Below are 13,861 nucleotides of genomic sequence, written 5' to 3' on the forward strand. Positions count from 1 at the left end.
GATTGTTTTTTGGAAGCATTGGAATGGTTGGAAATCTGGATGCATATCCAACTCAAATTCATCAATATCTGGATTTTGGCAGCAAAGACTTCCAGCAGCATAGATGTGTCTTAAAAAATTAATGTATGCATATTCATTTCATCTGTTAAGAGGTTTACTTACCCAGAATCTCTATACTTTAATAAGTTTGGGAAGCCTCTTTGCATTGTTAAAGAGTGGCATGAGTTATGCTAGTTGTGAAATATTTCCACAATGCAACTAATTCCACTTGTCCTTCATTAATAAACAGTTTTCTCCAAATTAGTTTCATTGCTTGCTGCACTTGTTACTTGCTCCAAACATCAGCTGGCACCTAAGCATTAGTTTCAGCATCTATAGAAGCTAAAATGATGAGTTTTTCTAGTATGAGTCTATGTGTGGAAGTTCTTAGAAAGTAATTGCATACCAACTGATTTTTTTCACTACTAGGAGTAAAAATATGGGCTTACAGAGTTTTGCTGAAATACAGCATTCCTTCTCTTCTTTCTGAAAAAAAAATCTGTCTGGAAGGAGACAACCATGAAAATTCAAGCATGATTATTTTTAAAGTTGTCATCAAGTAAGAGTTTGAGTGGTAACAACTACAATCCCTTGCAAGTTATTCACTTGTGAAGCACTTACCCAAATAAATAAATTATTGAGGCAATTCAGCATTCATTATAAAAACACTAAGCTGTGTTTGTGTTAAAGTCTTCACTTCTCCCAGCAGGAGGAGTCAGAGGAGTTTGTTATAATAATACTTCATCTTTATACGGTTTTGGATTGTGTAGTAGGATAGATTTTCCAGCAGAGGGAGAAGTATACTATATTATCGGGAACTGAGCTTTAATTTTGCAACCTCTAGCTAAAAGAAAATTCCTAATACTTTGCTTCGAAGACATACGTATTTATTCTGACTGCTGTTATTGTGAAATGTCAATATATCTTGCTGCCAAATTTGTTATCGGTAATCTTTCTATAACCATAATTTTGGTATTTTTTAAAACATAATTGGATAGCTACATGCCTGTTTTATAAGGGCCTTTTCCACATCCATAATAGTCTGGTCTAATGAGTTGTGCTCTCACTGATTGCAGTGATAGCTGTTTCTTAATTCTTAATTAAACTATGTTAAAATATGCATTAAGGGACATATGTGTGCTAACATTGTTTGTCTAGTCATTATCAGAGTAATCTATGGATAACAGCTGTAAAAAACCCAAACCACCAAAACCCAGAGATGTGTTAGCACAGTGTGTTATTGCAAGAGAAATGTGGATGAAGAGTACAGCATATTCCAGATGAAGAGGAAGGCCCTGGATGTGCCAGACTTGGTGTAAATGTTTTGTCCTCACTGTTTCCTTTAGTGGCCTCAGATCTGTTCTTTTCCGTGCTCCTTGCTCAGTGAAGCACTTCAGCTGTGTGCTGTTACTGGTGGTTGGTGATTTGTTGGCAGTGTGTGGTTTAACGGATGTGTTTTAGTCTGTGGAGCAACTGGATGAAGCATTTTAGGTGCTATTTTATGAGAAAGACTAGTGTCATCCCCAAAGACTTTTCAGCAATAGAACATTCTGTTGTGGAACATGATAAATTTTGATCACTGCTGTCTCAGCAGTTTTAGCTTTGTTTTAAGAGACTGTCAGAGAGAGAGGGGCTGATGGAGGCTATTCAAGCTTCAGTGAGGCCACTTTTACTCTCTGTAACAAAATTAACCAATATGGAAATAATTATTCTGCAATAACTACATGCTCTGTCCTTCTTGTGCAAGTGGCCATGTTCAGCAGTGAAACTAACGGCACTGGGAATATTACTGGATAACTTGCCCTCGGAGAGCAATTCATGTAGCACTGTCAAATTACACAATGTCAGTGCAAGGTATTGAAGAACACATTACAATGACAAATTAGAAGTGCAAGGTCCTTTGAATAATGTAGTTCCTGTGAAGGTGGAAACTCATTTCAGAGTAGCTCTTGGGATTCATAGGCTATCTGGGATTTATGAATATGGCAGATATTTTGCTTTTCGAGTCTGAGGGGGACTGTAGCTCTGTAGTAAGGCTCTTGTTTATGTAAGATGAACCTGCCTGTTCATACAAAATGGCAATATATCCCACTGCAGGGGGGTTCTACAGGGAATTTGCATGTGGCAACTGTTTAGGTAATTCCAAGCCTTTGCAGGGCTGGAATTTGCTTTGGCAGATACTGAGTATAGTAGCACTGAGCAGGTATTGGATCTCTGTTAGAGAACACAGAAAACTTTCCTAAAATCATATTGGGGGCTGGGATTGAGCAAAATAAGATAAAAATCTGGATACATAAAAGGATTTAGGAGTCCAGTCCTAAACTGTAATCCCTAAAATAAAAAATAATAAAAAAAAAATCATTTGCTTCCCAAGCTCATAATAGTCTGCTTGAAACCCAGACAAACACCATTTTTGTCAGTAATGTTTCTCAGGCATCCTTGGTCATGTTTTAGTTCAGTGTTCTTGATAAAGCAAAACAGTCTGGTGCCTACTTCTCGTGGCATGCCATCATTTGGGCCCTTTGAGGCTTATTTCAAGATATATTCTCAGATTAGACCTAACACATCATGCTTCTCAGTGTTTCAGAAATATTTTCCTGGATAGTAATTTCCCTGGTGAGTAAGCATTTGTTACACACTCACACCAACCTGGGAAGAAACTATAGTGCAAAACTTCAACAACAATCTCGATTTTCAGAAGGTTCCACTGAGCTTGCTATGCTCAAGGCCTCTTTATATTGTCTTGTCACCCATGGATTACTGTTTTAACTACTTGTGCAGGAAAGCTTCTCTGACACCCTTTGGTAAATGGGAGCAATGCTCAGAGTAACTGTAGGTATAAGTAGAGGCTTTTAATTCTTTGGGCTGCATTTGTTTTCACTTGAAGTAGTTAGGTACTAGCTTGAGGATTCTCTTGGACAGACCATGATCTTTGAAAATTAAAACAAAATGTCCATGTAGATGTTATTGAGGTGTAATTGTAGGAAATATTGGTTATTAATCTCTAAACTCTGTTTAGGTAGAAATGATAGGAAAATCAAACTTGTAATATGATGAGGAAAAGGTAGGGAAACATAAGAGTTTATTTGACTGTAGAACTAGACCAGCAATATTTAAAGTTCAACTGGAGGATGTGTACAATCCCAAAATCCCTTTCTCTTTGAATTCTTGCTAGTATTTGCCAATTTATTTCAGAAAAAAAACTGTATTGTTTTATGTAATGAAACAGCTGTCTGAATTCTAATGACAACATTACCCTCAGTGTGTGGGCAGCTCATATGATTGATAAAAGAAAACTTTTTGGGTTCTGTGTTCTACATTCAACAGTGACCTGAAATATTCAGTTGTGGGACGTGGAGGCTTTTGTTAGTGGACAAGTATAAAACTGAAAGATTTAAAATTGCTTTGTTAATAATGTTTTGTTTTATTTAATTAAACTTTGGAAGCTTGTTTAAAATACCAGATAAATTTAAATATTTGACATAGTATTTTCATTCTTAGTCCATGCAGAATGTTTTTCTTTCTTTGACCAAAAATATTTGCTCTATTCATGAACAGTTTTGATTGACTTGAAACCAGCTTTACCAATGATTTTCTTTATGCAATGAGTGTTTTTTCTGATTTTACTCAGCCTTCTTATCAAGAGGATAGACTCATGCTGAGTCAAGCTTGGCCCAAATGCTCTTTGGCAAGGCAGTTCCCTTTAGAACCAGTTTGCATAAGTGTAAATTTAAAGGGAAAGTAAAACAAAAGGTGAAAAGAGTGAAATAGCAATCATTCAAGGGAAGGAAATAAAGAGGAAATGTACTTTTTAGCATGTTTAGTGCTTCCTTAAATATTTGGTAGGCTTTGCCAGGAAGCAGAAGTGGCCTGAATGTCTTGGTAGTACTTGAAGAAGATGGATAGCCCTGCCTCTCTGAACTCCTTCTCTTTTCTTCTCCAACCTCCGAGCTTTTATTTAAGCCCAGGAACTCATGCCAGGGCTTGTTGAGCTCATAATTTGATCTCACAATCTCTCTCTTTCCTTAAACACAGCTCCACTAAACCTAGAATAAAATCCTGGCTGCACTGCAAACGTTGGCATGCACGGCAGGAAGTTGTGTGCAAAGGTGTGACTACATTGTCATCTCATACCCTAGTGTGCTACACTAGGGTGAGAGGGAAAAGTACTGAGGTCAGGGTAAGGTTCTGTTGTTCTTTCTAAGGCATTACCTGCTTTCCTCTAAGTTTTCAGTCCATTGTCATTATTGGTATTAAAATTCTTATCATTCAGTTAATTTCTTTACTGTTACTAATAAATTGCTCTATCCAGATTTACGATTGTGGCTGGGAATGTTGCTGCACTTTCATTTTGTAAATCTGCTTTTACATATGTCGTTTTGCTGCTTTCCTATCTTGCACAATACAGAACAATCTGCAGCTATATCCACCTAGAGTCACACTGACTGCCAACCAATTAAACTCTGGCAGTTTTGTTCTAGTTAGCAACTGCATGTGTTTTCATGCTTTGTGTGCTTCATCTGTACATAAAAATCTGCTCTGTACCTGATCTAGAATTTTTTCCTGTATTTACGCTGTTTAATACATGGAGAGATACAATTTCCAGCTTGATCTGCTGTGAGATACAGTACCTGGCATTTGCATTTTAAAGTCTTGGCTAAAAAGGCATAATGAACATTTAGCCAAATGTCCACCAGTCACATCAAATACTCCTCCAGAGAGGTTACATGTAGCCCTTGCTGTCCCTGTTATCAGGAGACACAAAGACCTTTGACATTGCCAGACTGTCTGACTGCCAGCTGGCAGTGCAAACCCATCACCTCAATTCGAGTGAACTTCAATGTGCTTTATTAATGCTTTGTGCTTCTCTGCTCCATGAGTTTCTGTTATGTAACTGATTTTTCATCCTGCACAAAGGAAATGCACCCACAGGCACCTTCTTTTAAAAATGCATGCTATATAGTAATTCTGTAAATAATCCCAGGAACATTTTCCCCTCTATTAGTCTCCATTCGTGCTCTCCTGGAGGGGAAGTGAAAGGTAGGGCTGCAGAATGGGGAAATGTGAATGATTCCTGTGGCCAACATGGATGACAGAAGGGGCTGCCACACCACCACCCAAGGCAGATGGGAGTGAGAAAAGGCATTTTGTGGACTGTCCTTGGCTAGAACAAATGCTCCCCTGTTCCTTCTGGGAAAGATGAAGGATAAAGGCAGTAAGGTCATGCTGGGCTGGAAGACCTCATGAAGTCCATGTTATTTTATTTAGACCTCTTCCTCTGCTCTTGTGTGCTGAGTGATTCTTGACAGGACTACATATGAACTGGAAAGGGCTCATGCCATGTGCTAGTCTAGATTGACTTCTGAACAATTAAACAGATCCTGATTTGATGCATTTGTGTGTACTTGGGATCAAAGGATCCAATTTGTATATGTGTGGCTGTGGTGAGGGCAATGTGTATTAATTTATCTGAATTCTCAGTTACAACTCTGGGGCAGCACAGAGCTCCAGGCAGGCTGCACACTCAGTAACCAGTTTAACAGCCCATTTTCTTGCACTAATTCTGCCCTTACACTGATGCTGTTGGCAGCTGCAGAAACTGCACTCCAGGTATGTCCCAAGCTACCCCATGTGCTGGCTGTAGAAGGAGCTCTGTGCCAGCTAGGGTTTTCCTCTGCTGCAGGAATGCCCAGGGTTGAGAAGGTTGAGCACATTTATAGCTGCTTTTTGCCATTTTGTGCAGGGTAAAACTCTTGGAACCAATTGAGTCTTGTTCTCATGGGCTCTCATTGTTACATTGTTGTGAGCAGAGCAATTTTTCTTAGCTTAAATTCAAACTAGATGAGATTTTTACAGTGAGAGTAGTGTAAGTTTTTCAGTAGAATTGCTTGATCATCTTGGTAATGGGATATTTCACTCTTGCATATGGCTGAATAGGTATTAAAAGCTGGGAGGTAGTAAAGTATGAATGAAGTAATTTTGACTATGTTAGGGGCAGGCTAACAAATTGTATTCCTCAAGAAAAGGATTAACTTTGTGAGAAAATCTAGGTGTGATCTCAGTGATAAAAGTGTGTTTGCTGGTGCTAAACTTCCTGTATCAGTTCCACTTGCAAGTTTTCTCTCCTTAGCGTGCTGGATTACCTCTGCAACAGCTGCTTTCTGCAGTTTCTTCATACAAGCTGTGACTGTATTATGTAGATGGCATAGAAGGAAAAATATTTCAGATAAGTTTAAAGATAAGAGAAACTTTTTTTTTTTTGTATTTCCCTCATTGACCTAACACTTTTGGTTAGTGGCCAAATTAGTACTAATCAGTTTTCTAGCTCAATAGTTGCCATGTAAAGTTCTCCACACCTTGCATATGACAAAATAAACTAATTTAGGTTTGAAATAGCAGCTATTGAGATTTAGCTTGAACTGTCTCTGGAGTAGTAACTTACTCCTTGGAGTAAATAAACTTGTATAATTTCCTATTTTTGTGAGTGCCCACTCCTTGTTTATCTGAGGGGGAATACCTCTGAATCAAACTGGATTGCTCTTTCTCATGTAGGAACATCTGTATGAGCATCTAAAGAGAAGAGAAACAAGTGATGAGTGAAGGAAAAATGTGTGACAGAGGTGAATAAAGATGAAAAACAAAGTTTGCTTATGACAAATGGACTGCTTCAATTTCTCACTGGCATCTCAAAAAGAACTGATCTCCTGGGGCCTTGATTTTTCTCTTGGGCTTATATAGAGTTCACAGACTGGATGCTTATCTAGTGTAAATCAGCATAGTGCTGCTGAAGATGAGAGATGTGGCTGAGGAACTGCTCTGGGAGGAATTATTCTGGTGCATATGTGGTGTAAGTAAGATGAAAATGGTGTGTGCCTTTATTTAGATCAGGTCCTTGAACAAAGGGATGGACAAGAGATGAATAATGTTCTCAGTCTTGCTTTCAGCAGGATGTAAGTGATCAAAAGAGCAGAAATGTGGAAATAGGAGCAGGCAATGAATGGGGTAGAATCACTAAGCAAGAAACAGTTTGATTAAGGCAATCAATACCTTAAGGTAAATTGTATTTCATGTAAAGGAGCTGGAACTGCAGGAAGTACACGGCAGTGTTCTTAGTCTGATGATATTGTGTCTCTGAAGCAGCTGGTCTTTTGCCCATCCCAGAGCCTGTAATGTGACCTGCCTCTGTTGAAAAAAGGTTCCCTGTACAATTATGTATCACAAACCAATTTTCATATAACAAGATCTGCATTTCAAGTGCATCTGAAGGGCTGTGCTGTTTGAATGTATTTAAATGATCCCTCATCTATAATTTATGTACATTGCTTGTGTCAGGTATGTATTGATTACCATTCTATCGGGTGTCAGTTCACCCTCTCCAGAGATGGATGGAGCAAAGCAGGGAGCTGGTCCTTCTGTTAGAGCTCTATTAGGCTGTAATGATTTGCAGTCATCCATACCACAGCCACTGTGTAAGGTCACAGAACTCGGGACTGGAGCAGGCTGCCCTGTGCAGTCTGGAGTTCAGCTTCTCTGTGGAAATGCTTTGCTGTTTCTTTCAGCATGTCATGGGTACTCAGACATGGGGGGGCATTTTGCTCCAGAAGTTCAGTTGTTGTACATACCTGTGTTACTTAAAGATTTTAAATGTGGGCAGCTGCTCCTTGGAGTTATGGAGTGCAGTATATTCCCATATACGGCTAGGCAGGTTTATGATCTGGATCATGTTTTTTAAAGAATCATAGCATGCACATCCTTTCCACTCCCTTTCCCTGCTTAGTCACAAGATATGAAATCAGCAGTCTTATGTTGAGGGGTTTTCCTTCATTTTTCTTCATAAGCAGGAAAAGTTAAATGTCTTCAAGATATGTTTTTAAAAAACTTTTTTCAAAGTTGCTGTCTTTATTTGTTATTACTGGTCCTTATTATATGCAGTAGCACTGAGAGTTTAAATGAAGTCAGGGATCAAATGTGCAAACTTATGTATAAATACAAAGCAAACCACAAGTGATTAGCATTAAAGAGTTTATTATCTGGGTAGAGTGAAGGGCTGACATTGCAGAGGCTGTCCCTGAAATGCCACCAGCCAGTCTGTTGCCAGCTGCATATAATCAATGCTGTATAATCCATAGCTGTAGTGGGTAACAGCAGGTACAATTTTCCCTGCATTGTTCTGAGTATCCATCACCTAAGGAACCAAGCTCATCTTTCTGTGGTCATGTGTGCCAAAATTAAAAGGGCATCATGACTGAAATTCTGGAAGATGCAGTATTTTACCATATCCCATGAGACATGAGACACAACACTTCTGGATGTTTTTTTAATACATTTTAGCCAAGCTAGGTAAATATCTCTGGACTACGTGAAGCAAGTTTCTCTTGCAGGGGGGAGTGGTGCAGGTGGTTCATCTTGCAGAGCCTATCAGGACCTGTTACCCTGAGTGCAACACTTCACTGATGTTCTCATGCTGGCTGGGACTGTGCTGGACTGTGTAGAAGTGCTGCTTGGATCAGCTCCCATACTAATGTATCCTTAACTCCTGTCTGCACTGCTGTGAATCCATTAAGAGTTTTTTCAGACCCAGTTTGTCAAGTAGGAAAAGCAGGTCTTGTCAGGCATTTGGGAACATTTTGTGTTCTTCCACAGATGAATTTTTAGTATCTGAAGTGCTGAGTCATGCAACTTGGTAGATCAAGTAAAATTAGAGTTAATTTTGTTTTGCCTCCAGTCTTGACTGCAATCCTGCAAAGAAAGCTTGAATTAAAAGAATTTTTCAAAACCATATCCAGAGGGAACAAATACCACTGATTAACTTAATAGGTGAATAAGCATCATTGCACTACAGAAATATACCTCTAAAGCAGATTCTCAGTGCTAGAAATCCAAGGGAAGGAGCTTGACAATGACAGGTATTTTCTCTTTGTGGATTATTTGTAGACAATAAAGCAATTGTAGGTTTTAGGTCTTTTTATTTTGATGGGGTTGTTGGTAGGTTTTGGTGGTTCTTTTTGTTGGGCTTTTAAAAATTTTATTAAGTATTTTCTAAAAATAAGGAAAGCCTGGGTCTTTTTATTAATTTCTTATACAGTTATGTATGCTTTATATATTAAAAGCTAGGAAGACTGTTATTTAAAATGAAACAGAATGAGTGTAAGAAGCTGGGTGTAGGGAAAGTGGGGAAAATGCCAATTTTTGTTTGGTGCCATTTTTGATGTTTCTGAGACCCACATGATTCCCCGACAGCCAGAGCTGGTTGTGTGTGAAAATTCCTCTTCTGGCTGGTGTCTCTGTGTTTTCTCAGAGCTCATGCTCACACTTCCCTGGGCCTGTTTGGGAGCCCAGCCAAGGACGCCACACTCAGGTTTGCCAGTGTCATCCTGTGCTGTGCATGGGGAACATGAACAATGAGATCACACTTCTGGTGAGAAATGTCATGAAACCTTCACAGCAAAAGAGCTCTAACTCCCTCAGTCTGCTCACTTGGTGTCTTCCTAAGACAAAGGGATGCCTAATTTCTGTGTTTCAGTAGGTTTCTAGGCAGGCAGGTGGCAGGTGCATGTCCCATGTGCCCTGACAGCGGGGCTGAAAACATGAAGTAAAACAGAAAGACTATTACAGGGTTATGTACTAAGTTCTGAGCTTAAGTTCTTTACTGCATCTAGACCCCCATCTCCTGCAAACAGTGTATTATATGCACTGGGACATGTTACAATTTAATAATTTTCAGGACCTTTTACCTTAACTTAGAGACTACTGAATTGTTTCAGAGATAAGTTGTCTCTCCATCAAATACCTGTTGGTTGGGGTGTTTTTCCCCCAGATATGACTGTAAATATCTGAATGATATAGATTTTTTTGTTTCAGGTACCCTATAATGAAGTATCACTTCTTGTTATGTGCTCAACAAACCCTTTATTTCATGCCTGAACAACACCTGGGATAACTCACATGAGAAATGCTAACACAGTTCTAACTTGTTCAAGATTTGCCCTTGACTTTTTGTTGTGTAGGCATTTTTCTCTGCTTCAGGGAACTCAAGCAAGTGAGTTTTAAAAAACAAAGGTTTTTTTTTTTTCTTTCACACTGAGGTTTTGGGATAATATACCTTGTACTTGTGGAAATCCAGTGAAGAATTTCCTTTTTTGCCACATAAGTTTTATCTGCAGCCTACCTGAACAAAGATGTATGTTGATAATTTCTGGTATTTCTGCACCAGTAAACAGCCTAGTTAATGTTGCAAACAGTCTTTTATTAAAGCCCTCTTTTTATCCCATCAACTACGTTTTTGAAAAATTCTGCTGTCTCAAAACTGCCATCATTAGTCTCAGCTCAAAAGTTTTAAAGAAGGTTTCAATTAAATGCAGTCAGATATTATGCAAGTGGGAGGAGAATAGAAAATTTCTATTACTTTTGTTTTGTGCACAATCACTTGGAAATAGTTACTTATGTACTTAAACTGTGGTGAAGTAGGATTTACACATGCAGAGCTGTTCATCCTGTCAAAGCTTATAGCTGGATTTTCTTTCTTCCTATCACAATAACTAAAAGCTAAACTAACCTCAAATCCTATCAATTTACTTTTCTTCATTTTTGAAACATTGTTATGGAATGGGAAATGTGTTCTTTCTATTGTATGGGTGGATTAGAAAGGCATTCTGGTGTATATCAACTTATTTTTTCAAGGTATCCTACTAAGTTACTATTGTTGGGACAGGAGATCACATACTTATTATGCTTTCCATGATTTCCTGACATGTCAGTAGTATTGGTACAGGAGAAAATACACCTGGGATATTGCACTGGGATACATTATGTCCTTTTGCTGACATTTCCTGACAAATAAAAAGAAAATCTACTGTATTTTTAATTTTTTTCTCTGATATCCACATGTTAGCACTCACTGCAAGATCCTGTAATTAAAATCAAGATCTCACATTTGTATTTGTAGTGACAAAATCTGATACTTTGACATTTGATGAAAAAATAGAAACCGAACTAGAAGCAAAGCTGTCTTCAAAACCTTTGTGTTAGCTCATAATAGTGTAATTTTTTTGAAAACTGTTGGGTTTTTAAATTTTCCTGAAATGACTATTATTCATATTAAGCTTTGAGTTTATTTTGGCTTTTTTTTTTTCCAGACTTAATTTGGAAAATTATTCAGTTCTGTCTTCTTTTGGTGGGGAAGCAAAATTGGCAAGTTTTGATGAACTCTTTTTGTGGCACTAATTAGTAGATAATAGGTATTCTGTAGGTTTTTTAATTACTTTACTCATAATACATGTACAGAATCCTTGAACTTTACAAAGGTCACACTAGTATTTAAGCTCTTTCGGTGGTACATTAGGAAGACAACAAGTGAAAGGTTGATTAACTTTATGATTTTTTTAACATGCTTTCCCTTCATTTTTAATATGAGATCAGTGTTGATGATGACAGTGGGGTATTCCATTTATCTGCTTTAAAATTAATGCTATTTACATTTTTGTAGGTGTCGGGGTTTTTAAGAAAGTGAGCTTGCTGTAAATTTTAAAACCTTTAGTTCATCTTGAACATTTTTTGATGCTTTTAATATACAATGTACACCTGTATATCAAATACGCCTACTTTTAAATCTGGCAATGTTGTCTATGGTGCCCAAAAGTTTTTCTGCAGAGGTGGCCCGGTATTCAAGAGAGTGAAGGAACCTACGTGAATCTCTGCAACATGCCATGTACCTTGTTCTGGATAGGGATAACCTGAGACGCCTCCTTCAGGTGCTGAACCTTGGACCTGTTTGCAAAGCAGATCTTTCCCCTTCTCAGCACTTGTCTGCCTCTTTTTTTGTTTTATGTCATGGTCAGTAGGTATCTTCTGTGATGACAATTTTTCTTATTAATCTGAGCATGGTCCTGCATTTGATTTTCAGTGCCCTAAACTCTCAAAACTCTTTTAATGAGTTGCTGTCCTTGGGCTGGTAAATGACAGCAAATATTCCCTCTGTGTCCTTTCCTGAGTGCCAGCAGTGTGTTTCCCAAGGCAGCTGGGGGAATCTCCCAAGTGGCCCAAGCAGTCGGTGCAGGCTGTGCAGAGCCTCAACTGGGACTCCTGATGAAGCAGGACTTTTTCTCCCTCTGCTGCTGCAGCCCTGAGTGACACAAAGGCCACTGGGTGCCTGACTGGCAAGGCACATCTTCTCAGTGCCTCCATCCACCTGCCCAATGGTGCAAACACTGGGCCCTGTCCACATAATGCAAGTGTGGTGTTGGTCCCCTTCTTGTTTAAAAGAGAGCCAGTCCCTTGTCACTGCAGGCTTTGAGCTTCAGCTCGTATAAATAATAATTCTCTTGGTTCAGTTTGCATGTGTTTCTTCTTCTGCTTCAGAACTATGAGAAGCAATGCTATTAGCAGTTTCATATGTGATTCCTGTTCTTCCTATCTTTTACGGTTTTGTAATTTGTACAAACTAAAATTGTACTTTATTAGTCTATGACCTTCAAAAAAATCCCTATTTCAAGTACACCTAAACAGAAAGTGTTTACCAGATGCAGTATATTTCTGCAGATCAGAGTCCACAGGTCTACAGCTGAAATAGCTGCCCCTTGCTGGCATTGGAGCAGATGTTTCTCTCGTCACTCAAGGCCATGCACTTGACATCTGACTTCCAGATGCTCTTTAATGGTACCTTGTAACAGGCTACTTTGCGCAGGCCTGCTTATGTTCTTATCTTTTATTCAGTGTTTTCAGGACATATATTAGTTTCCTCTTACAAAAAATCAAGGAAAAAATTGGATTTGAAATTAGTTCAGTACAGCTTTTTAGGATGTTACAGGATGTATATGATGGTATTTACATCAGGCTGCAACTTCTGAAATTTATTTCCGTGGCTACAAATGATTATACTCATGGGGTGGACATCTCAGCAGTGCTTATCTGCAAGCCTTTAATTTAATCTGTCTGATTAGCACTGTTTATTTTTTCACCTGGCACCCTTTTACTTTTCAAGCTTTCACCTGTGTTTGTCCTCTTAGATGTCCCTAATTTCTCTCAATTTTCTTGACATCTACAGCAGGTGTCTTTGGCCTGAATGCTCCTCAACACCTGCTACCTTCTTGCTGATTCCCTTTTAATATCTATCTCAACTGCTGCGTATGGATGGGGGGAGAGTAAGATAATTGTTTTTATGTTATGTGAAAATTCGTTATGATATTTTTTTAATAGACAAGCTAATCTTCCACTGGAAAAAGAATGGATTCCTTCCCCACCTCATTTTTGCTGGGTGTTTTTTTCTTCTTCTTTCTTGTCTGTATGTGAAAAAACCCCCACACTTTTCAATTTTATCCTAGTAAATAAATGGGAAATGACCAATGAGAAATAAGATAAGATGCTGAGAAAGACTCTTTCACTTTCTTCTCCAGGAATGAAATGTCAGTATTACTCTGTTTTGCCTTTTCTTGTTTAAGAGATAAGATGTAAAATATACAGGCTTTTGAAATGCCTTTTTCCTTGCATTGCAGCAGGTGAAGAAACAAAATCTTGAGGCTTTTGTTTTCTATCTGCTTCACCAAAAATAAACAACACGGTCATGTAACATTGGGAGATTCTGAATATATAGTTGTTCCTGTGTGAAACAAGAAGATATCAAAGGAAAGTTACTACAGGTTCTAGACAGGGCGGTAATGTTATGTCAGTGATGGCCTGGGATTTTAGAATTGCAATGTTCATAGGGACAGATAAAGTCTTTTATGAGATCAGCTAGAATATTCTCCTTCCCAGTCTCTCATGACTGATCTAATAAAAGATAGCTTGTTATTACAAGTCTCTAGACTTAGGCCTTTTTCCAGGTTTT

The 13,861-nt window shown here is 38.4% G+C and overlaps 1 long non-coding RNA gene across 1 annotated transcript in view; it reads left to right on the plus strand.

Moving 5' to 3' along the window:
- LOC310914729 overlaps positions 1-13,861 on the plus strand; it is a 42,368-nt gene that overhangs the window by 559 nt on the left and 27,948 nt on the right. The gene's annotated exons all lie outside the window — the stretch shown is intronic.

The sequence above is a fragment of the Zosterops lateralis genome, assembly GCF_965231275.1.
Source record: "Zosterops lateralis genome assembly, chromosome: 13".
Classification (NCBI taxonomy): domain Eukaryota; kingdom Metazoa; phylum Chordata; class Aves; order Passeriformes; family Zosteropidae; genus Zosterops; species Zosterops lateralis.